The sequence below is a fragment of the Panthera uncia genome, assembly GCF_023721935.1.
Source record: "Panthera uncia isolate 11264 chromosome C1 unlocalized genomic scaffold, Puncia_PCG_1.0 HiC_scaffold_3, whole genome shotgun sequence".
Taxonomy (NCBI): Eukaryota; Metazoa; Chordata; class Mammalia; order Carnivora; family Felidae; genus Panthera; species Panthera uncia.
This window is the reverse complement of record NW_026057584.1, coordinates 35336828-35362348: the sequence shown is the minus strand read 5'-3', so window position 1 is coordinate 35362348 and position 25521 is coordinate 35336828. Positions and strand designations below refer to the sequence as shown.

The 25521-nt window shown below is 41.5% G+C and overlaps 1 protein-coding gene across 4 annotated transcripts in view; it reads left to right on the top strand.

The window, feature by feature from the left end:
- The first annotated feature begins 4598 nt into the window (after nt 1-4598).
- SPATS2L (spermatogenesis associated serine rich 2 like) overlaps nt 4599-25521 on the top strand; it is a 166406-nt gene continuing 145483 nt past the window's right edge. The window contains exon 1 of one of the 4 annotated variants that reach the window (XM_049615912.1): nt 4599-4878. The gene's annotated coding sequence lies outside the window, so the exon portion shown is untranslated. Of the gene's footprint in view, nt 4879-4963; nt 5091-5143; nt 5418-25521 lie in introns of those variants that run through there. The other 3 variants (XM_049615913.1, XM_049615918.1, XM_049615917.1) reach the window with 3 other exon arrangements.

Genomic DNA, 25521 nt, shown 5'->3' with positions numbered 1-25521 from the left:
AGTCCTTCATTCCAAGGGTTATCAGTGTCAACAATGTGCATATCCCTCAAGATACATAGATTTCTACCTCCTTTCCTCCCTGCCCCCTTTTTACAGGACATTCTGTACAGATTGTTCTGACTTGCTCTTATCACTCAAAAATATGTCAGCAGATATATGTCTCTCTCATTTTTAACAGTTATTATTCTACAATGTACATGTATTAAATTTATTTAACCATTCCTCTACTCATAAATGTTGAGGTGTGGTCCAGTTTTTTTGGCCCTTATGAGTGGTACTATAATAGACATACACATAAATATATTTTTGCACACTTAGTGTTTCTGTAGGATAAATTACTTGTGATGGAAATGTTTGATCAAAGTACATATGTATTTTTAATATTTATACATACTGAAACTTGCTTTCCAGAATTTTTATCAATTCACAGTCAGTTGAGTATGCAAGTTGTTACTTATACAAATTCACAAACACTTGATATTGAAAAATTTTTTTGCCAAACTGATAAGTAAAACTCACTATCTTGTTTTTACTTACACTCTGATTATTGGTGAGATTGAGTATGTTTTCACATGCTTATTATCACATATTCCTTCTTTTGAGAATTCCTTCTTCATATCCCATGTCTATTTTCTTACTTTGCTGCTTCTTTTTCTTATTGATTTCAAGAAGCTACTTGTTGTTTTGCATATCAGCCTCTTCCTGTTGTGTACATATGTTGCATATATTTTCTCCCATTAGGTAACGTTGTTTATAGTATCTTTCACTGCACAGAAATGGGGGTTTTTGTACCCAAATCTGTTTAATCTTTTCTGTTATAGTTTCTAGAGTTTTTATCATGATTTTTCTAACTAGTATTATAAACAATATTGTGAGTCTGCCATGCTTTCTTTAAGTCATTTTTTTCTTTGTTTAGATTATTAATTCACCTGGAATTTTTTTCTGAAATATGGAATAAGATAGTGGAATAAGATAGTAGTTACACTTAACTCAACAGGTTTTTTTTACTCAGATAATAATTCCCCATAGGTAGTCAGCAAGTAGATACCATCGAGTGACTCAGAGACTCAAGTTCCTTTCACTCTTACTCTCCTCTAGGTAACTAGTCAGTAAATGACTACTCAGGACACAGTGACCTACTGCCTGGTTTTGTAAACAGAGTTTTATGAGAACACAACCATTTCCATTTGTATACGGAGAGTCTGTGACTGTTTTCCCATAAAACAACAGAGTTGAGTAGTTGCAATAAAGACCTTATGACCCACAAAGCCTAAAAACGTTTACTATATGACCCTTTACAGGAAATGTTTGCTGGCTCTTGCTCTAGAGTCCCAGATTCCTTAGTTTTCACTTGGCAGATTAAAAACAGAGATCATGTAGTAGGTCTTCCATGGGTGGGGACTGGAAGTGGGGTATAAAACGTTGGTCAGAATTCAGTCACATGGCCTCACCTAACCACACAGGAGAATAGGAAATGTGAATTAGCTGTGTGCCCAGGGTGAAAGAGAAACAGATTTGTGGAATTATTAGCCAATCTCTGCCACAGGTACGTTGCAATGATTTGTTTCTTTCTTCCTCTCTATTTTTAATCAGAATAGGCTAGTTTATACTGCAGAAACATTACAACCCCTAAATCTCAGTAGCTTTAACAAGGTTTATTTTCTTGCTTGCACTACATATCCAGTAAGGATGAGCAGGGGTGGCATTGCTCATTGTGACTGCACGCTCCAATCCAATGGAGAAGCCACCACCAGGCACCTTGCTGGTTGCAGGACTAAAGAGAAAAGGGAGTGTAGTGTGGTGATGGATGAAGCTCTTAACTTCTGCCCACAACTGATACTCATCACTTCTAAGCAAGTTGCAGTGCTACACTGCCCTTCGGTAGGGTGGAGAAGTGCAATCCTACCATGAGCTTCAAAGGAAGTAGGGCTGGAATATTTGTGGACAGCCCTAATAAATGTCACACTCACATACAAAGAACACATTCATCTCCTCCCTGCGGGAAATCACCCAGACTCCATCCAGTCACTCCACCTAGTCAAAGTCAAGGATTTCTAAATAATGGCTCTCCAGCAGGTCTGAACAGTGGTCTGGAGCCTGGTGGCCTAGTAGTCTTACGCTAAAGCCTAGCAACTAAAATCACTCTCTGTCCCCACCACTTATTCAGATGCCAAAATTCTAATAGAGACAACAACTGATTATGGCCTAAAACAATCTCCTGGGATCTGAGCTGCTTGCGTGAGAGTGAACCCTACTCTGAATGCCCAGAGAATCAGGAGCTCAGCACAATCTAAAGGGGTGGAATATGGGATTTTGCCGAAATCCATACTGCAGAGAAAGAGTCAGCCTCATTGAGAGATAGGTCAGTGTTGCTTCACAATTACAATTAAGCACATTGGACAAAGGGTGTGGGTGACAATATGGAAGAAAGCATACTGAAAATGCCTTTATAGAAATATTAGAATATATAACATACTTTGTCCATCTCTCAGAGAACATTTACTCTTATGATTCTTGTTTGTTGGCATAAGAAAAGACCTTCACTTTTTATTTAGTTTAGAAAATGGTAAAATGAGATTCATGGATTATAATTATGGAGAATCATTTTGAACAACAGCATCATACTAGCATTAGATAAGCCCCAGATAAAAATTTCAAATAATATAATTTTTCAAATAAATTTTCAGTATCTGGTACAAACACTGATTCTTATTTTTCCATATTCTATTTTTCAACTTTTATATCTCTATGCAGTTATAGAAATGTAATTTGTATGTTTTTTTTAATCATTTATGCTTAACTCATCAAAATATTGCTTTGTGAGTTATTCGATGTGCAAAAAGTTTTTACACACTTCTCAATAAGCATTTAAAACCCTCTCTCCCAGAAACAGAAGTTTTCATTTTTTCCAGAGTCAATAATTATTTTCTCTAGTTACTTTATAATTGTCTTTCCATGGGCTAGGCCATTTCCAGGAGAAGATTAATTTTAGTCTAGTTTGTGGTACAGTGGCCACTACTACACTCCTATTCTCCATTTTTTTTTTTTAATCAACTCAGTGCTTTAACATTTTGCTCTCAATACACATGCCAGTTATTGTTGTAGCTACTATCTACTTGCTGGGAAATAGCCCTCAAATGCAAAAGGCCATGTATGGGCTTCTGAAAACTCTTTTTTCTCTCTGGTCATATTCAGTTCTTGAAAGCATTTTTCTTTCAGATTTTACTAAACAAGTCAGATTTGGCATCCTGGGAAGAGTATGAAATAGTAGAGGAAAGAAATGAAGTCTGAGTTCAATGTTATTTCCCAAGCCTTCCCAGGAAAACATTAATTTATTATTCATTTTGGAATTCTAATTATGGAGATAACCCCCTCCATTAAATAAATTATTTTGCCACAGAACCTAAAAGGTACATCAAATTTAAGTCTAATTGCTACAAGTTACCTTTATACCTAAATTTAATAAGCAATGGGATGTTTATCCTTCATATTTATATGTGATATGGCTTTTATTTTTTTACATTTACTTATTTATTTTGAGAGAGAGAGAAAGTGCAAGTTGGGGAGAGGCAGAGAGAGAGAACTCCAAGCAGGCTCTGCACTATCAGTGCAGAGCCCCATGAGGGGCTCAGTCTCACAAGCATGAGATCATTACCTGAGCCAAAGCTGGATGCTTAACAGCTGGAGCCATGCAGGCCCCCCATATGTAATATGGCTTCTAGAAGCAAGTTTTCCTATTTGCAGCATAGGTGGGGCCAGACCGTACAAGTTCAAATCCTCACTCTACCATTTGCTACCAGATAACTTAGGCAAGTTATTTAACTTCTCCATGCTTGTTTCTTTATCTAAACAAACAAAACAAAACAAAATGGACAAAAATAGTACCTACCTGATAGGATTGTTTGAAGATTAAATGAGTTAATACTTATAAAGCATTTGCAAATATTTAAATAAATTATGTGATCAGTACATAAATCCAGTGTAACAAGTATTGCCACCACAAGTCGCATAAGAAAATGAGTTCCTGTACTTTTAACTCCTCTATTTATTATGGCTGTGCTTTGTCAACAGAGGCACATAATGTTAGCAGACTTGAACTTTACCGGAAAGGTGTTAGATTTTATATCAAATTATGAATTCCTAAAGAGCAGAAGATGTACCATTCTGCTATACACTCAGGGACCCCTTAGGAGTTCGGAGTGTGAGATACATAACTACCCCTGGTCTGAAATTTGTTAAGGGGCTTTGACATCCAAAGAACCGTTGAGAAACAGTTACTAGTATTGAGAATACGGGAGGCTAAGAAGTCACCATTTTTAAAAAATAAACTCAATTGGAGCGCTGCCTGCATTTCACTCTACTGCCTCTGGAAGAGGTGTGTTATCTAAAGTGCTTCCATCATGAATAATGATTGAGAAACTGCCTTTACTCTCCCGACTACTGTACTCCCAGGTACAAATCCGTGGACGGATGCCCAGGTGTCTATCTGGAACTTGGTTATTACACACGTTAGAGTAACCCATCCTCCAGGAGCCCATTGTGAACAAGAAGGAAAGGAAGCGGCGGGAACACTCCGGGTTAGCAGGGTTTCTAAGGACAGACCAGAGCCCCGGTACTTTTTGAGCACCTAGTTAGTTCTTCAGGTCATTTCGAAATCTGCTATCTTTGTTTACATTTTGAGCTTGGCCCAGCACCAGAAAGCATTACTACCTTCTAAAAGGAGAAGCATCCTGCATTTGTAGATAGTGCTGGGGGGAGCAAAGTTCATTTTCCCTCGTGTGGGAGGACGACTCTCCTGCAACACGTGCGGGTTGTGACAAAATCTTTGAATAGCAGGGGCAGTTTAAGTGAGGTGGAGGATTGGGGAGAGGCGAGGAGGTAGGTGTGGGGCAAGCAAGCAAAGTGCGGAAGCTGTACGGGGATTCTTCTAGAAAGTGGGGTGGGAAAAGGAGCTAGGGAGGGCGTGTGGAGGGAAGGCATCTGTGTCAGAACGTGCGTGTGAGCGGATACAAAACCCGAGAGAGGCGTGAGCAGCGCGCTGTGTGTGCGAGCGGGAGCGAGGGGCGCCGGCTCGGGGTGTGTGCGCCTGGGTGAGTGACACTGAGGGGCGGGCTGACCGGTCGGCCGGCGGGCGGGAGCAGCCTGCGAGGGGCGGGAGTGTCCCTGCGTGGAGCGGGCCGATCCGGAGTTGTGTCAGTGAAGGAATCCAGTCCGGGGGCCGAGCTGGCTGCGCCCTCCGCCGCGAGCGCCGGCAGCGCGGGGCGAGCTCCGGACGGCGCGCGGCCCAGGCAGCGGCTCCCGCTCGGCCCGCCCTCCGCGCCGCAGGGGCCGCTACTGCCGCTGCGCCTCCCCCGGCGACCGCGCCCCCGGCCGCCGTCTCCCGGCCCGGGACAGAGCGACCAACGCTCGGCACAGAGGTAAGCCCGGGACTCGCGGCCGCCGCCGCCCGGGACCCCCCCTCCCCGCGCGCCGGGCCCGGACCGGGATGCGGGGCTCAGGCGGACGCGGCGGGGCCTGGGCGGCCGGGACGGAGGCTCGGCCCGGGCCGAGCGTTCCGCAGCCTGGGCCGCCCAGCCCCCGCCGCCTCTCGGGGCGCTGGGTGTGGCCCCCGCTCGGCGCCGACGCGGGCTGGCGGCACAGACCGGACGCGGAGGTCGCCGTCCTTCCTTTCTCAGGCCGGCGCGAGCGAACGAGCCGGCGGGCGGGAGGAGGTGCCGGGTCCGGCGCACATTTACGCGCCCAGGGCGAGCGTGTGGCCGCCGCGCTCCGACGTGGACCCGCCCGCCCCGGATCTGAATCGGCCGCGGTCCCTCGCCGGCCCTCCCCGGCGCGAGCGCCCCCTTCCACTCACGGGGCGGAGTGAGACCCACGGCCACCCGCCGCCCTCCTCCCTCGCTCGGAGCCGCGGAGCTGCCCGCCTCAGCCGGGACCGGCCCACCCTCGACCGCGTTCCGGCGCCCGGCGGGAGCGGGATGCGGTGGCCGCGAAGTCGTCGCGATGGCAGGCGGGGTGACGCGGGCAGACGCCGGGCGACCCGGCCGCGGGACAGAGCGGTCGCGCCGCCGCGTCCGGGCTTGTGGACCCGGAGTCCGCAGGCGGCGTCCGGGGCTCGGATCCGGCGGCGGCGGCGGCGGACTGAAGCCCAAGGCGTCAGTTGTTTCAGAAACGCGGAGAGCGTTCTTCGCGCCCTCAGCACGCTAGACTTTGCGTGTCTCAGAAGATCGGCCCTGCTCGCTCGCACCGTGTTGGGTTGTTAATACTTACTGCAGACGTAGGAGGTGAAGGGCTGAGACTTCACCTGGACCGAGATGCTACCGAGGCTTCACATCTTCGCAAGTGGAGGCTTCCCGTTCTTGGGGGGTTGGGGTGTGTGTGTTTGTGAACTTCGTGAGCTTTCAGTTCCCAGCAGTCCTGGTTTCAGCGGATGTCAAGGTTTTGGAGACCTGACGCTGTAAAGATTCTTTCGGTACAGCATTTTCTTTTCAGTGTATTACAGAATCTGTAGCTTGAGAACTAGTGAAAAACCTTGAACTTCAAACACAGCCTCTTTCTTTACGTGAAATGTTATATGTAATATTTTTCACTTATTTAAAAAAATTAAATGTTATGTTAACTTTACTAGTCCTCTCAAAAGTAAAAAAAAAAAAAAAAAAAAAGACTCACATTTTAGAACCTATGCAGAGGAAAAGGCTTATTCCAGTATTTGAAAGAGTATGGTCGTGTGACCTTTATGACATGGTTTTAGTTGGTCTTAGAGCAACAATTCATTGCCATTCTGATTGATTTTATTTTCTGGAGATTAAGCAGATGTGCAATATGGCAGGGAAAAAAGAGGACAGGAAGTCAGAAATTGCTTCATTCTGAAAAAGAAAATATTCAAGTAGCAAATCCAATTATTGTGAAAGATTCTCTGAAAATAAAGACTAAGGTTGCCTTCTGGATAAAGTATTTCATTGGCTTTATAAAACTGTATCATTAAACCAGAAAGCAGTGTGTTGCATGCATGGGGGCAGTTTTAACAAGTAACTGTACTGTTAAATATCTGTGTATGTTAATATTTATTGGATCTTTAACTTGGGCAAAATCAACTTTGGAAATGATTTTCTATTTAAACAAAGCAAACATTGCTGCAATCTCTAATTAGTGTTTTGGATTAAACTCAAGCTTTGTTAAAACCTATTTTATGAAGGAATAGAATGTAAAATATATCAAATTCTGTATCTGTGTGGCTTTACACACACACACACACACACACACACACACGACTAGCCCCAAAGATAATTTGCATAAAAATACAAATGACTTGAATGCAAAGAATATTTAAGAGCATAGTAAAAACTCGACATCTGGGAAAGGAGTAATATGCTCCTTTTTTCTTTCTTTAATCCCTGCCTCTAAAAATATTAAATTATTTCCTAGGGATCAATTAGTTTAACGTACTAATTTAGACAGTCGAGACTCCTTTTGTATTTACGTTGTTTTAGGGAGCTCCCTAGTGAAAGTCTTAAATTGATTTGCTTCTGTGTCCCCACTGGTTTTCAAGTGGCCATTGTGGGGATGGGTATCTATGGGCTTGTGAAGCTGTTCCACCACCTCATGATGATCAGGGAAAGAAAATGCTTAGGCCACACCATTGCAGTCTTTGAAGTGCTGCCAGTCGGAAGCATCTCCTAGATCAATTTTGCTGTGCAGATAGAAATACCGTAAGAAGTTAAGCTTTAGAGATGTCTCATTTTTGGTTCTAAGTTTTATCAGTTTCTCAGTCTGTGATCATAGAATGGTCCTGTCATTAACAATGAATTTTCACTTATGGCATATGTGTGAAAGGCGCCTTGGTGGTCTTTATTCTATTTTCTTTACATAATTTGAATCAGCATCTCATGATGTGAGCTAGGACAAGAACTTTTGGTTACAGTTTTGATAAAATGGAAGAAGTTGAGGTTGCTGGTAGTAAGATCCAGGCTGCCGCCACCTGTCTGGCCACATGATAAAAGTGGAGTGGGTTTTGTATGCAGTAGAAAGATATTGCCTGCTCACTGCCCTGTCCTGTTCTGTAGACCCTTTCCTGACTGTGATAATTATATCATATGTCTGTTACAATTTTTGTGCGCAGAATAGCCACTTTTATAAGCGTGGCACAGGACATGAGGGAAGATACATAATATGGAAAGACTTAAGTGATGGAGGCTGTTTATTGATTTTTGAATGATTGTGCATAATTCAGCTAATCAATTCATTCCATCACTGTTATGCCTTAGAGTGTAATCACACAATTAAAATATGATTTTCATGACACAAACAGTTAAAGACCAAGTACACATAATTATAGAGGAAAAACAAACCTTTCTTTTTTCTTTCCTTTTTTTGAAGTAGTCTGCTATGAAGGTGTTATTTCCTTGACACATCAAAATGGCTAATTTGGAGTTGTGATGCTTGTTATGTAAATAGGCCATATGCCATATTTCTCCAGTTTATTCGTTCAGTGTTGTAATGGATAGGATCCCCTAAGTACCATAGCTAAGAATAATAGTCTGTGAAGATGTGTTTCTCTCTACTATTTATGTCGTTTCCATTATTTTTGTTTAACAGCTAGTATTTTTATTTTCTAATAAAAAATTCTTTTTTTTTCAACGTTTTTTATTTATTTTTGGGACAGAGAGAGAGACAGAGCATGAACGGGGGAGGGGCAGAGAGAGAGGGAGACACAGAATTGGAAGCAGCCTCCAGGCTCTGAGCCATCAGCCCAGAGCCAGACGCGGGGCTCGAACTCACCGACCGCGAGATCGTGACCTGGCTGAAGTCGGACGCTTAACCGACTGCGCCACCCAGGCGCCCCACTAATAAAAAATTCTTAAACTTGGGGTGCCTGGCTGGTTCAGTCAGAGGAGCATGTGACTTTGGATCTCAGGGTTGTGAGTTTGAGCCCCACGTTGGGTTTAGAGATTACTTAAATAAATAAAAACTTCAAAAATGTTTTTCTTAAATATGATGGTGTTACCTATTTGTATAGCATGCAAATTTTTGTCTCTAGTATAGACACAAACTCTGTTCCCATTTATGCATGCAAATTTTTGTCTCTAGTATAGACACAAACTCTGTTCCCATTTATGCACCTGTTTAGTAGACTTTTCATGGCGGATGTCCTGCTGTCAGACTAAAGGCTGCATGCCTGATACAAAGTTTTTGTATTCTTTGCTAAACCTATTCTTTTCACAATGAGAAGATGTTCCTTGATACTCGGCATTCTCTTTGTCACCTGGACTTGAGACCCAGGGACCATCCTCTGGCTCCTCCATCTTTCATACTGTGCATCAAGTTCTGTTAACTTTTCCTTTTTAATAGTGTCTCCGAACCGGTCCCCATATCTCCTCTGCATTCCTCACTCTCCTGGATAGCCCAGGCCATCTCTGTTCTAGGATGATTAGAGTGAGCTGTACCTTGGTCTCTCACTAATTGAGTTCTCCCCACTCTGTGTGCTCCCACCACATCAGCCTTCCTAAACTCTTCTCCTTAGAACTCCTCTCCAAGGATTGTCTCGCTGGAAGGCGTGTTGACCTCAGGTTTATCTGATTCTAAAGCCAGTACTCTTTCCACTAGTTCATATACTTTCCATGCCCTTGCCTTTATTCCACCTCTCAACCTGGTTTGAATGTACTTTACAGTCTTGCCCAAATTTGGTTTACCAAGTTTATTTTCTAGTCCTTTCCAACATGAACCTTCTATTCCTGGTAATCGGATCTCACTGCCCTTCTAAGATGACTTTGTACCCTTTTGTTCATGCTCTGCTTTTTAGAACATTTTTTTTTCCTTTTTCCTCTAACCTAACAACCATCTCCCAGTTAAAGTCAGCCTGATCATGTTACTCACTGGTTTCTTCTTCTTCTGCTCTTTTGTCCACACCATCCCTTTAGACCACCAGGTACTCTCCGGTACTCTTGTATGCTTAATTCTTGCTTTTCCAACTAGACTGAAAGTTCCTTGAGGGCACTGTTCTAACTTGCATGCTATCCTTTAACCGTCTATGGGCTTTGGCATAGGAAGCTCTTGATAAGTATACCAGTGGAGTCAATAAGCCATAAGGGTGAATTTTTTCTAAATAGTGGGCTTTGATATTGCCTGTGTACTGCTCACCATTGTGTCCCCAGAGCCTAGCTTGCAGCTTGACACCTAGTCATGACCTCAATAAATATTTGTTAACATAGAAATTAATGTTGACATTGAATAAAAGGGAGAGGCATTTGAAGGAGGCATCTGTCAAGGAGTTTTTCCCATTTTTCTTCTGTGGTTCTAATCAGCCTCTCCATTCATCAGCTGTGAGATTCTGAGGCCTCGGCATTTTCCAGTCTTGAGATAATGATGGAGGCTGGCAGTTGTGAGTTGGAATTAAGGAGGCTGTCGTTATTTTAAGGTGGAGTGATGGGTCCCAGTAGTGAGCAAAAAATAAAAGTATTCAGGCTTTATGCCAGTATTTTATACATAAAACAATTAGGCTAGAGTTCTCAGTTAAATAAAAGTTCAGCTAATCGGCCATAAAATCCCAGACTGTATCACAGGACTGCCCAACCTTTTTCATTTTAAAACTTCCTTGTAAATTAAAAAAAATCATCTGGGGATTCAAGCAGGGATGAAAGGTAAGGTAGGGAAGAGTTGGCACCCATCATACTGTGTTCAGGACAAAATTAAATTCTTCAAACTTCCAATAAGACTCACCTTGTACAAGACACTGTTTTTTTTGCCAGGAAGGAGTTTATAGTCTAACAGGAGAAATGACAAATGTATCCCAGAAACAAAGGTCTAAGAGAGCTCAGAAGGGAAAATTTCCTTTCCTGGGATATGGTGGGGATCTTGAGTTGTTTATTGCAAGAGTTCAGTAGCTATCATTGGGAGTACAGGGGTAAGGGAATGGTGGCTGGGTGTGGGGGTAGGGAAGGGCAGGCCTATTCTAGAGTTCTGAGTCCAGTATCAGTATTCTTTTACCCTGCCACTGCTCCTAAGCTGAAATCCCACCAGAGCTCTCCTGGGCATTGGTGGGCTGCAGCGTTCAATAATGAAACTTAAAGCATCTACAGATCCCTGCAATAATTACTTTTGGTGCCAAGTGCTGAACTGACCATGACATAAAGCACAAAATAAATCTTGTAAGCAGTATAACCAGTGCATTCCTGGGTAGCATCCAACTTGCTCAGAATGCTCAAAAAGGTCTCCTGCATTATGGAGACACAGCTGAAGGTTGAAACTTTGATAGTGCTCTACATACGGGGAGAGGTCTGCCCTGATTGTGATCTCAAGTAGCCAGCCATCTGTGAGACACTGCCCAGTGCATCCAGCAGAGCTCAATGAATGAGTAAACATACTGTTATACAGAACCCTAGTTCTGATTCTGTAGAAGTATTCCCATGAGCTGTAAAACTTGGACCAATGGGTTTACGTTTCAGGGAAGACAGATTTGGGGTCAGTGTAAGAAAGGTGGTCCTATTATGAGATTGTGCTATTTCATGAGGTGGCTAAGCCCCACATGACTAAATGTATTCAAGCACATGCTATAATACGTAGTGTCTCATTTAAATACATGCCCTATCTCCTTTTTTCCTCAAAACAGTGCTCTGAAGTACATACTTTTACTACCCCTGCCTTACTGAAGAGCAATATTGAAGCCTAGAAAGGTTGAGTAGTGAGTTAGGTGTAGAGCAGATGTCACCCCTGCGTTTGAGGGCTGAGACTGAGTATGTATCATGATGAAGAAAGGACACAAACATCAGATGACCATTAGGATTTTTTTTAAGTTTATTTATTTTGAGAGAGAGAGAGAGAGAGAGAGAGAGAGAGAGAACACGTGCACAAGCAAGCTGGGGAGGGACAGAGAGAGAGGGAGAGAAAATCTCAAGCAGGCTCCATACTGTCAGCATAGAGCCCGATGCAGGGCTCGATCCCACGAACCGGGAGATCATGACCTGAGCCAAAATCAAGAGTTGGACGCTCAACTGATTGACCCACCCAGGCGTCCCCAGACGGCCATTGGGATTTTTAAGGACCCTTCCTAACAGTAGGATTGGTGGTTTAATTCTCCTTAGGGATTAAGATGTTGATTGTTGCAAAGCACAGATTCAGCAGCAGCAGAGCCCAATGCTAGAAATTCAGAACAAAGTGAATACAATTATCACCATCATGATAGGTATCACTTATTGATTATCTCATTTAAACCTCAGGGTTATCTTGCAAGGTATAGATTATGTACCTTTTAAAAGAGGGAGACACCGAAGTCAGGAAAGTTACATAATTTGATTGAATCTGCATCGTTGATAAGTTGCAGGAGAGTCTGTTTGGTGTCTCACCCCCACACCGCTCTTTCTTACACTGCTTTTTTTCTTACACCGCTCTGCCAGGTAATGCGTGGTGATACTGAAATGTTTACCTATCAGTTCAGCACAGACACTGACCAACCAGAGAGGCCACAAACTATAAACAACTGCTCTGGCTCTCCTGAGTAACCTGAGGTGATTTAGTTAGAGCCCAAAGGTATGCAAAAGGCTTGGTAGTATACCAAGACCACAAATCTCGGGCTCCAGGAAACTAGTGACTTCTGTGCTCAGTATTTATCTGATTTTCTACATGATATGTAGGACTATTTTTAAAAAGCCTTCCTGTGTAATTTGGGGTGCATGGGTGGCTCAGTTGGTTAAATGTCAGACTTCGGCTCAGGTCATGATCTCTTGGCTCTTGACTTCGAGTCCCGCATTGGGCTCTATGCTGACAGGTCAGATCCTGGAACCTGCTTCGGATTCTGTGTCTCCCTCTGTCCCTCTGCCCCTCTCCCACTCACACCTGTCTCTCTCAAAAATAAATACATATTTTTAAAATTGTATTTCATTTCTATTTCTAAATAAAGAAAAATAGTTTTGCAATGGTAATGTTATATCTTCCTTACAAATGGCAGGTTCTTCCTCATCACACCTTTTCTTCCCTTTATTATCTTTAGTCGGAGACTAATCTCTCTGGACAACATCCCTTCTTGCTTCCTCAGGGACCTTGTTCCATTATCTCTCTTTTCTTCAGGGTCTCAACCAACCTTTTCTTTCAGCGCATTAACACGCGCAAGTCTTCTCATCTTTTATAAAAACAGAAGACAGGACGAGCAAAATCCCCTTGGCCCCTTCCCTCTTGGTCTGGTTGTGTTCCATCCCATTGCTGTTGTCAGAAGGACTTGTTCTTACACAGTAACTGCACATCCCTTTTTCCCCTTTCTCTCCAAACCCCTACAGTCCTGTCCTCTCACGATGACCACCTCTGACCTTCAAACTGGCAGATCCTTTGTCTAGGATTCTCTTCTGATTTTTGACTTGTGTGCCTTTGTGATTACTCTCTGCTCTTTGAAACTTTGTCCACTTGTTTTCTGAGGCATTCCTCTCTCCTGCTTTCCATTTACAGCATATTCCTAATGTATTTTCTCTCTCAGTCAATGAAACCCACTTCACCAGTTTTTAAATCTGGGAGTCGTTCTAGATTCCTCCCTCTTCCACAACCCCTACATTTCATTGATCACCAAGGCCTGGAGAAGCCATATCTCTCAATCTCATTGGAATCTGCCCTGACCTGTCAAGACCACTACCACCATTACTGCTTTGGTCTAGGCCCTCATCACTTCCCTTGAGGATTACTGCAGTGGCCTCATAACTGGCCTCTGCCTTCTGCTTGGCCTGCCTCCAATCCATTCCCCACACTGCTGCCTTTCTAAAAGGCAGATTTGGTCACGACTCTCTGCTGCTTAAAATCCTTCAGCAGAGTCGGAGAAGCAGTCTCCAGGATAAAATCTAAGCTTCCTAGCATGGCACAAAAGCTCCTTTGTGATCTGGGCTCTCCCTTCGTGTGTGTATCAAAGTCTTCTCTAACGATCCTGGTCCCTGCCCCTGCCCATGGCATCCTTACTAGAGGAAACGAGTTGTTACAGGAAAGAAATGAGAGGAAAGATGGGAACAGAGAAGAGATTATAGAACTATGCTAGCCAGTACTGTAGCCACTAGCTGCATGTGGCTGTGGAGCACTTGAAATAATGTGAGATGTTTTGTGAGAGTAAAATACACCACAGTTCAAAGACTGTATATGAGAAAAAGATGTAAAGTATCTCATTAAAAGATTTAAATATTGGTTACTTAATGAAACAGTAATATTTTGAATATAGTAGTTTAAATAAAATATATTATTAAAATTAGCTTCACATATTTATCTTTACCTTTTTTTTAACATGGCTACTAGAAACGTTTAAATTGCCTGTGTGGCTCTTATTATAGTTCTGTTGGACAGCATTGTTACAGAACATCTCCTCATTCCCAGGAGATACATCCTGTATGAGCCAAGCCCATGAGCTTGTTGAATGATTAAGTCAACCCTACAGATATAGAGAAGCAGCAATTGCTCAGTTTCTTAAATCCAGAGATACAAAGTGCTTTAGATAAGATTCGGAATCAAAGAAACAGATTGTGAAAGCTACAGCCAGGAGTCATGCATACAATGTGCACAGTGCTGAAATCATGATTAAAGCACATCTGTCTCCCTAGCCTACCCAGTCGCTGTCAGGAGTGAGAAGCAGGGATACTTGTGTAGTAGAGGGAAGATTTGAGATAAACTGTAGGAGCCGGGGAAGGGCAGGTCGAGTCACATTCCTGAGAAGCCTTCAGCTTGTGTGGCACCAGGTGGAGCACCGGGAGCCTTGCCCAGGTCTCTGAGATGCCCCATCCTGCCATTGATCCCTTCTGGTGGGCCAAGGCCCAGCTTCCCCACTGTCTAGCTCTGGAATTCTGAACAAACTAATGAACCAGTAGGTCTTGAGCCTTAACAATATGTGTGCTATAGAGTCATTGTGCATCAAACAAAGTGATGTGCCAAACAACTGTTGGTAAAGCACTTAAGATACTAACAGCAGCAGTCTGTGGATCAGTTGGCCCAAAAGGCTAAGGGCATGAGGGTGGTCAGAAAGACCCAGAAGATAATATACGGTGTCCTAGGAGATACACCAAGCTTTATGTTTTCACAGTGGAAAAGCCAACCAGTGATAGAAACCAGAGCTTATCGAGTTGGAGCAAGAGGGAGATACCTGGAGGTGAGGGGAAGAAACCATAACTATCATGATAAAGGTTCAGCAGGATCGGATTCCAGCGAAGTCTGATAGGCAGAGTGACTCAGTGCCTTCTCTCCTGGTCTTTTGCAGATTATTCTGTTAAGCCCTTCATTTCAGGGGAGAATCCCTTTGAGCAGTTGTTTTTATTTGTGTCTACTTATTAGGCATTAGTCTACAAATGGAGAAAGTTTCATGTGCTAAAAAGAAAAGTTTGTAAGTCATATATGTACAGAAAAGGGCCTGAGAAAAATGGCGACCAAGTCGATGTGGTTATTGTTCCCCCATCTGCAGGGTGTGGGACCAGTGTAGGCTCTTTGCAGGAGGGTTGCCACTCCCTTGCGTATGTACCTTAGGGACTCTCCATGGGATCAGCCCTGCAGTTTGCCTAGGAAGCCAGAGCTCAGCCTCATTCTTGGGTACCACATTTTCACTTTGTGCCCCAGATTTCACTTTGTCTCCTTCATTCCCAAGTCCCTGCTTTTCGTTTTCATGTAGGAATCCCAAGTTGCCTTAGGTAAGGGTCCCATCATGTACTTCCACGCTTTCTTAGGACAGTAGTCTTGCAGCTGAGCTACAAGCCTTAAAGGTAAGTCCCCTGCTGCTCCCTTCCAGGCTTCTTCAATACCGACACCTGCCAGCAATGGGCAGGAAACTCAGTTTGATAGATGTTTGAATAGCTTGCCTGGATACTGGCTGTTACCTGGTTCCAGACCCATGACACTGAGCACTGCTTATTAATGAGCTGCCCCACTGGCCTCTGGGTCCCATTTGTACCATATGTGCAACTTGGGAAGAGAAGAGGAAAGCAAAAATAGGGCTGTTTTTCCTAAATTATGCTACGTCCACTTCTTTGTCTCCTATGGGAAGGCTGGTCTCGTGTGTAGATGAGAAAGGTAGCCTTCGTGGTGTGATTTCAGACTCTGTACTACTGGAAAGGGCAGTTCAGATATCAACAGCTTCTCTTTTCCTGCTCTCTAATACGTGAAAGCCTACATTATACAAACTCTACTCCCTTTCCTAAGATCAATATGGTTTATCGGAAAAAAGAGGACAAATTTGTCACTTGAAAGACTTGGTTTTGACTTATGTAATTGACTGTCTATATTATTTAAATTATTTAATCTTCCTGAATCTCCATTTTCTTATATATGAAGTGAAATTAATAATACCCGCTTGTTTTGTTATGACTAAATAAAACAAGATATAAAGTGCCCAGCAGCAGGGCCTAAAATGCAAACGCTAGGGAAGTGGTAACATAAACTTGTTAGATGTGTGTTCTTTAGGTTGAATCATTTTATAGACCCTTACCCAAAACTGATAAGGAAGAGAAGAAGCAATCTGGGTCAAGGGGCCCAGATTTCACCCATGCAAGGGTGACAAAGGACCATATGGAAGTTGCCTTCATGGTTTGCTTAAGGCCAGTCCTACCTAATGGTTTGCATTTGTGAAAATATTCATCTGGGATTATGAGTACAGCATGAAGGCATGGAAAAAAGGCTTGTTTACATCGTCTGCCAGGATAGCATAAGAATAAACAAAGCAAGTTTTTGAATCTCTGAATAGCCAGGTGCACTGCCATCAAAATAAACTTTTATTTCTATTCTTTGCTGATACATTACAAATAAAGGAAGTCACTAAAATACCCTGAAAAGGAAGATTCATATACAAATTAGACACTGGGGACAGATTTCACACTCATTTTGTTGGAGCCATTCTTTCCTTAACTGTGGATGTTTGGAAAGTTCTTTTGTTGTAGTCTTTGTTGCTTACAAGAAGGGAAGAAAAGCTTTAGTATACTAAGGAAAGAGTGGTTTTGATCGGAGGCAATATTGTTCTCAGTGTGGGCTGGTTGTAGTGATTTCTAATACATAGCTGAGAAAATGCATTTATTGAAGAGCCGTAAACAGCAGTGAAATACTCTGATCTGACATACTGCCACTTCTGATCGATGAATGTTATTATAGGAATGTGGGCAGTCCTGTAATTTTTAAGGGAACAGTAGATGTTATGCTGGCTATTGTGGCTGCTAACATCCTGATCTAGAAGGTCTTTGTCCCTTCTATTTACTTCCCCTGTGAGGTCTGAATAGTGGACTGAATTCAGTGCACGCATGGGTCTCCCAGTGACTTCCTCAGCTCTTGATGCAATTAACCCCCCCCCCCACTGTAATACGATAGCCTCAGTATAGTGTCATGTGAAAACTGTAAACTCTCAAGGAGAAAATGCAAATCAATTGCTCCCAAAATTAAAAATAAAAGCATTAAAAATATTATTTAGTGCTGGTTTGTGGCATTGAATATATAAAGTCACTTATTGTTTTGATAGTCCCAGAGCAAGAACTGTTTCAGCTGCGATGGATGATATCAACTAAGGTTGCCATGACAACATTAATTTATAATTTCCAAACTTTGGTAGAATTTCACCTTCTGGACTCTTCCAGATTGCATTTAAATTTATAGTTATTTCTCATTTATTAAGGCAGGCATTTTTAGGTATTGCATCCATAAAGCCCTAGGACTATCTTCATGAAAGTTACTAATGTGAAATTAGAAGCGTAGAATGCACGTTGGAAGGGGATAGAGGGTGCTATGGTTTAATGTACCCCCACAAATGCAGTGTTCCTTTCCGTGGTATCCCAGTCAGCCAGCTGCCATTTGAACACTGCCAGGAGCGAGAACTTCACAATTTTGCTATGCTGAGGAATTTTGACAGTCATCACAATGCTTCTAGATCTGAAGCGCCTTTAGATTTGGACCTAGTCTCATGTGTGGTTGGACCAGTACTCATTATGAAGCACAGGCAGACAAAAATGTTGAAATCTGCTTCCCTGAAGCTTCCCCATTTGTCTTTTGTCACCCTTTGGAGTGCCACAGAATAGACACCTTCTGTGTGGTAGCTCTTCAAATATTTGACCGTAGCTATTGGACCTCCTACTCAGAGTCTTCTCTTTTCAGGCATACGTGGTCCCAGCTCTCTGAACTGAAATCTCCCATCCTGTTAACACTCCTCTGGTCGCCCACTGCTCTGCCCATGCTGTTTTAAAAGCGAGGATCTTCGACTCCACTCCCTCCTCCTGAGTTCTCTGAGCAGTAGGAAACTCCCTTGTTCAGGGCACCCTTCTTTTATTAATCTAGTCAAATATTGTATTGGCCTCCGTTTTAAACCTGGGCCAGCACATTGTTGGTTTGTCACTAAAGTCAAGTAAAATTTCCAAGTCTTTTCTTAAACAACTACTACAAAGCCAAGTCTCCCTTACTCTGTGCTTGTGCAGTTAATCGTGTGAACCTGTGTAGATGATTTTACATTTATCCTTGTTACATATTGTCTCTTTTGGTCAAATCATTTTTCTTCTCTAGCAAGACATTTTTGACTTCTAATTTTTAAATTCAATTTATTAGTGATACTTCTTTCACTTATTATTTATTACACATTTGAGAATTGTACTTTCTCATTGATAAAATGTTGACCAGGACAGGCCAAAGATAGAGACCTGTGACTTTCTACAGGAGACTTGGCATCAGTATGTGAATTTTGTTAGTCTTGTCTTGTCTTTTCTTTTTTTTTTCTTTTTTCTTTTCTTACTAGTTTGATAATCTTTCACTTGTGTTTCCTTTCTTCTCCCCAGGCTGTCTAAGAGGATAGAGTCAGGAAATATTCAGTCAAATGCCTAAGTAATGCTATCATTGTTGATCTTCTTATTGCCAATCTTAGAACCTCCATTTTGAAGTGAAACAAGATTAGTTTGGGGTTAATTTTAGATGGCATTTTTCTTTTGAAAAATTTACTAAAATCATATCTAAATGACCTTATTTTAAATTTAATTTAAAAAGAACAATTTGGTAGAATAAATTCTTGTCTCATCTGCACATTCAATTCATATGAACTTGTTTGGTTCAAAGGAATTGCTTTTTCGTACATCATTCAGTTCTCTTTATAGAATCATTGCTCTGAAAATGTACCAGTGGTGTGACAGGAAATCACTCCTTATGTGTCACTTCAACACATCATTATATTCACACCTTCTGGGGTAGACAGTAATCAGGCTGAGGCATGTCCAAACAGTGTGCTGGTGTCTACGTAAATGGCTCCATGACAGTGTCACTTAACATGACCATGACAGGGAATGCACTAACGGCATCATGTCACTAATGGATGTGTTTTCACTAAGTGGAAAATTCTGTATTACTTGAAAAGATTTTTCCCCCTCACACAAGCTCTTTCAGTTTTTATATTAATATTGAATGTCTGTCAAATACACATACGGTGTTTCCCATACTACATTTGGTTGTATTCATATTCAAAATAGTTTTTCTTTTTAAGAGAGAGGGAGGGTGTGCACGCTCTCATGCATGCAGTGGGGAGAGGGGCAAAGAGAGAGGGAGAGAGAGAACCCTCAGCAGGGTCCATGCCTAATGCAGAGCCAGACCTGGGGCTCCATCACGCAACTGTGAGATTATGACCTGAGCCAAAGTCAAGAGTCGGATGCTTGACCAGCTAAGCCACCCAGGCGCCCCTCAAAATAGTTTTTTACATGCTCTTTACCTTGGACTCAGTGGAAAGAAAAAAAAAATTGAAGGAATACTAGCACTGAATCTATAAGTCAAATCTGGAAGTCTATGGCTTCATAAAAATACTTGTATTTATGTAATACTTCACATTTTACAAAGTACTCTCACACATTTTCTTCTTTGAAATTTTTTTTCTGATTATAAAAACAATTCATACTCCTTGATTTTGGAAAAGATACTAAAATGGATAAAAATAATTAAAAGTCAGCTAAAATTTCACCACTCAGAGATTGTCATTGCTAGCATCTGGTGTGTTTTCCTTCCAGATATGCATGTGTGTGTGGATCTGAGTATTCATGCATGCATACATTTGTGTGTGTGTGTGTGTGTGTGTGTGTGTGTGTGTGTGTGTTTAAACTAGTCTCCTGGTGGAGCTAGGAAGTTTGTATTGAAGAATCAGTGTGACATAGTAGTTAAAAATGCTTTGGAATCAGACAGTTTGAGATTCCAGTACTGGCCATGCTACTTTATATAGTGACTATAAGTTGCCCAAACTATCAAAATTGTAGTCTCTCTTTCTATAAAATGGGGATGATAATAATAGTATGCATCTAGTTGGTTTATTGTAAGAATTAATAAGGTAATACATGTAAAGTACATAGCATGGTACGTGGCTCATAGTCAATGCTCAGTAAATGTGAGCTGTTATCATTATACAGACCTTCTTGTCTGTTTTCCTCACTTAAATTCTAGGAGAGCAGTTTCCCTTGTCATAAAATATTATTGGAAAAATATTTAGAATAACTGCATACATTTCAATATATGAATATGCCTTAATGTGGTCATTTCCCTATGCTTAGACCATTTCAGTTCTTTGCTATCATAGGCGCACCAGCATTAATATCCTTTACGTTATTTTTTTGTGCATAGACAACAGATTCAAAATGAATCACTAATCACATTTTACAGGGAGGTGGGGAAAAAATGAACAGTTCCTTCGTATATACTAAAATACCAGGTTGTATGCTAGGTTTTTTTATAGCAAAATTCTTGTCTGCCTCTTCCACAGCCCCTTTGAGGCAAATCTGTTATCCCCATTTTTCGGATGAGAAAGCTGTGAGGGGAGATAAGTAGTTTGCCCAAGGTCACAAAGACAGTGGTAGTAGAGATGGTATTTGAAGCCAGCTGTCTGATTTCAAAGCTTAAGCTTTTCCATTCTGGCATGCAGTTCATGCCTATCCTTTTAAGGCTGGCGGAATGAATAGTTACCATTGTGCTTTTTACAAACTGTCGCTTTGTACCACGTAAAAGATAGGACACTTGGCTGGAACTCTTGGCTTACTCAATATAGTACCTCTTGTGTGCGTATGTTCTTATATGTTTTGGAATCAAACCTCATTAAAATAAGGTGTTAACTAAAGGAAATAAGACACTGATATGATTGATGAAAGCAAACCTCAGGGAAGAAGACATTTATTTGGTCAATAATACAAAAGTCGTCCGTGTTTTAGTTGTATGGACTGGGCCAGAATTACTTCTCTCCCCAGGAAGCAGGGTATTTCACACAAATCCATATAGGAATTAACTGATAATAATAGCCAAAGTAAATTGATGGTGTCAAAAGGAATTGTAAGTTTCATTACTTGTATATTAAGGGTTGAAAGGAAAAATCTTTAGCTTTAGCTGTAAGATGATACATCAGGAAAGAGCTATAATATTTGCTAAAGGTATAAGTATAGGTACAGGGGAGACATAGAATATACTGGGATAAACCCCCACAGAATTATTTGGTGAACTGACAAGTTGTCTTTAAAAAGTCAACCATTCGGAACATTTATCTTGGCAGCTCTCAAATCTGACTTACAGCATGTAGTGTGGCAGTCAATTTTGTAGGAAAAATGCATAATTAATATGAAGATCAAGGGTAGATATTGCCAGTCAGTACCTAACACAGTTTCTTAGAACAAAGGAACAATTGAAGTTGTCTTTTAATAGGGTAATCCTGGTTTGTCATTTTGTAGGTTTCAGTTCTTAGTAAAAATGAACAAAAAAAAAAAATCCTAGTAGTAAAATTTCACATTGAAGAGGTACTTTGTTGCAGAGTTTATAACCAACTATTGTCTAGTCAAGGAAGCTATCTTTGGTTTTGAGCTCTTGAATTTTTATAGCCTTTGAGCTTACACATTCTTACCTTAGAATTGTCCCAGTTTCCCTTAAGTCATTTTAGTTCTTGCAAGGGATAAACAATGTTGCCCATAGCCCAATAACTAAAAAAAGTTTGAATCTTGACAGAACATGACTACCAATTTGACCTGATGAGAGTATATCCCCCATGGTGATATCTTAGCTGGGGCGGCCCAACAAGTTAAATCTGGGCTCTGTGTACAGCTAGTGAGGTTTTAACTGTGAACAGAGAATTGGATATGAATCTGCAGATTGGAGTCAAGAGGTGGCTTCATTGCATAGTAGCTGTCTAATCCTGGGCACAGTGCTTTACTGTCTCTGATGCTTGACTCCTTGGGCTCTAAAACAGAGATGATGACTGTTGCACAGGCAAAGGGCATATGGAGGATTAGATGTATTGAGCAAACCATTTGGTTAACTCAAAAACGCTTTTATGATGAGTTTCCAAGTTATTAATTAATGGCCACAGGTCATCCCTCTCAAAGAGAAGCTGATTTACCTTTTAAAATGTTTTCAAATGGGTGCGCCTGGGTGGCTCAGTCGGTTAAGCATCTGACTTCGGCTCAGGTCATGATCTCACGGTTTGTGGGTTTGAGTCCCACTGTCAGGCTCTTTGCTGACAGCTCAGAGCCTGGAACCTGCTTCATATTCTGTGTCTCCCTCTTTGTCTGCCCCTCCCCTGCTCATCCTCTGTTTCTCTCTCTCAAAAATAAGTAAACATTTAAAAAATAATAAAAAATAAAACAGTAAGACTTTGGGGCACCTGGGTGGCTTAGTCGGTTAAGTGTCCGACTTTGGCTCAGGTCATGATCTATGGTTCGTGGGTTCAAGCCCTGCATCAGGCTCTGTGCTGACAGCCAACTGAGCCACCCAGGTGCCCCACAAAACTTTTATATTTGATGCATTATTGTAGCTTTTAATAAAAAAGACAAAGGAAAAAACTATCAGGTGGTAAAACATATTCCAAATAGATTGCTTTATAAAAAATTATAGGAAACTCTTTGATTATTAAAGTAATCATTGTTGCTGGAGGTGAAAAGAAAAGAGAACAAGAAATTAAGAATTTAGACACTGGATAATGTCTATGCAAGCTTTTCAGTAGTACCTCTTGGTTTTTTCCCCAGCCTTGGTTATGTCCTCGTTAAAGGCACAGAAACTGCTTCTGAGTCTGGCTGTAAGAAAGTAACTCCCAATTCTGGAGCTGTGCTAACTCCCTTTCCCTGGGCTGCTGTGGGCCGACCTCTCTGCCTTTATTGCCTCCCAGTCATGGTGGTCCTTTCTCAGTCCTTTAGAAGGACAGAATTTGATCAGTGGCTGCCCTAGAGCGGAACGTCTGTAGGACTTTTATGAAGGTGTTTCAGGTAATTAATGATTGAAATGTCTCTGTGGCATTCCCCAGCGATGGGAGTGTGTGAGCTGGGTGCTGGACATTTTAGACAAGTCTCATGACCATTTAGCAATAGGGAGCCAACCGAAGGTCCACAGATGCCTGGGCACCTTGAACATGCTAGCTGGCAATGGCTCAGCCTGCTTGCTGTACTCATTTTGAAGCAATTTCTAAAATCTATTTCTCAGGGCTCCTGGGTGGCCCAGTCAGTTCAGTGTCCGACTTCAGCTCAGGTCATGATCTCACAGTTCGTGTGTTCTAGCCCCACGTTGGGGTCTGTGCTGACAGCTCAGAGCCTGGAGCCTGCTTCGGATTCTCCCTCTCTCTCTGTCCCTCTCTCTCTCTGCCCCTCCCCCAGTCTTGGTCTCTTTTTTTTCTCTCTCTCTCTCAAAAATAAACATTAAAGAAATTTAAATTTATTTCTCTTACACTGGGGATTATTTCGAATTTTCCTCATTTGCTTTGGTACCACATTTTATTCAGCTCATTTCTTCATCAGCTTTTTTTTGAGTGTCTACTCAGTACTAGGCACTGTGAGAGGGAATAAGAAGTAATCAGATAGTGAAAAGGAGAGAACATTATATAGCTTTGGTGGAAAGCAAGATATGCCTCCAGAGTTGGGAAAAGGGAGAAGTTAAATACATAATGATTTTCTTTTCTTTTTTTTTTTTTCTGTACTTTCTACAATAAATTATACTACATAAAAATCAATACCAATATTCATTTATGTAGCAAACCCCATTGTAATGAAAATTCATGTTATCTGTGACTGGGGCAAGCATCATTAGAACACAGTTCCATACAGTGGAAGACTTTGGACAGTCCCTTGGAGGGAGGTGAAATGGGACTTGACCTATATATCAAGCTGTTCATGGATTTGATATTTTTCATTTCCACGTGTCAACAAATACCTGACTTGATATTAAAGCCAGTTAAATCAATATTTCTTCCTGTAGTCAAGGTACAGCAACATATATCCAAAGGCAACATATCCCCAACAGCCATATTTTGTTGAGTACATATATTTTGTCATAAACCTAACTGATTGAACTACCTTCAGCTGAATAGGATGAAAGTATCAACATAGCTAGCATTAAAAAAAAAGCCATAAAAAATATCTTGTCCCTCACCCCTCATTTAAGCAGTCCCATACTTTATTTTGCTCACTTTACTCATAAGGAATGACAAAATGGAAAAGATCTTGATTGTGATAGCTGTGGTTTCTCTGTGCTCCATTGGGTCCGCCTTAACCCTTCTCTCAATTCCCATCCCAACCAGAGGATTTCTGAACATAGCATAGTGGCGTGTGCAAGTGAACCCAAGAGTTTTAGATTGTAAGACCCTAATAATTGTGATAGAAAGGAGGGTAGGATGTAAACCTGTTCCTACTTTTCTTCTGAACGTTTAGCTATCAGAAGATTTCTGAAAATTACCTGTTAAAAACTCTCAATGTTTCTATAAACAAATGGCTGAAATACAATTTATAAACACCAACAATTTATTTACTGTTATCAGGAAGGCCTTTCTTCCTTGTGTGCTCTGGATGGAAGAGTGATTATCATTCACTGGGCTCCTACTCTGTGCTAAGCAATTACAATATATCTCACCTTTAGTAGGCAACATGGTACTTCAAGGCATGTGTTATTATTTCCATTTTATGTACAAACTTGGTCTGCTGAGTAGCTCATCTGAGGGCACCAAACTAAAAAGGGATTTGAACCCAAGTTTGTGTGATCCCAAAGCCTTTTCACTTTTCATATCAGGCAATTTTCCATAACATATCATGAACTTGAAAAAACTTTTTTTTTTCAAAATGTTCAAGTAACACACGCTCATTATAGGAAGTTTGGAAAGTAGAGGGATTATAAAGAAAAAGGGAAAAAGAACACCATAATTCTTCACTCAGGAGTAATCACTACTAAATTTCTAATTTTTTTCTTTCCAAGCTTAAGAAAGCTATAATTTATATATCCAAGAGAGTATTGTTCCTCAGAGTTGTCATCTTTGACATTTATGCATGTACTCCAACAATGTTGTCATTGCTTAAAACATTTTTGGAATCTCTTTCAGGGCCAATTTAGGAACCAAATTCTCTGTAGAATGCCATGGACAGGTTACTTTACCTGAAAACCTATCAAAATGATACATTTTTTATATGTTATCTCATTTTTTTCCACCTAAAATTATATGCTGAAAATATTTAACCATCCTGCAAAGCATACCATCATAGCTTTTTTTTTTAAGAACCACAAACATCTTGGGGCTCCTGGGTGGCTCAGTCATTTGAGTGTCGGACTCTTAATTTCAGCTCAGGTCATGATCTCACGGTC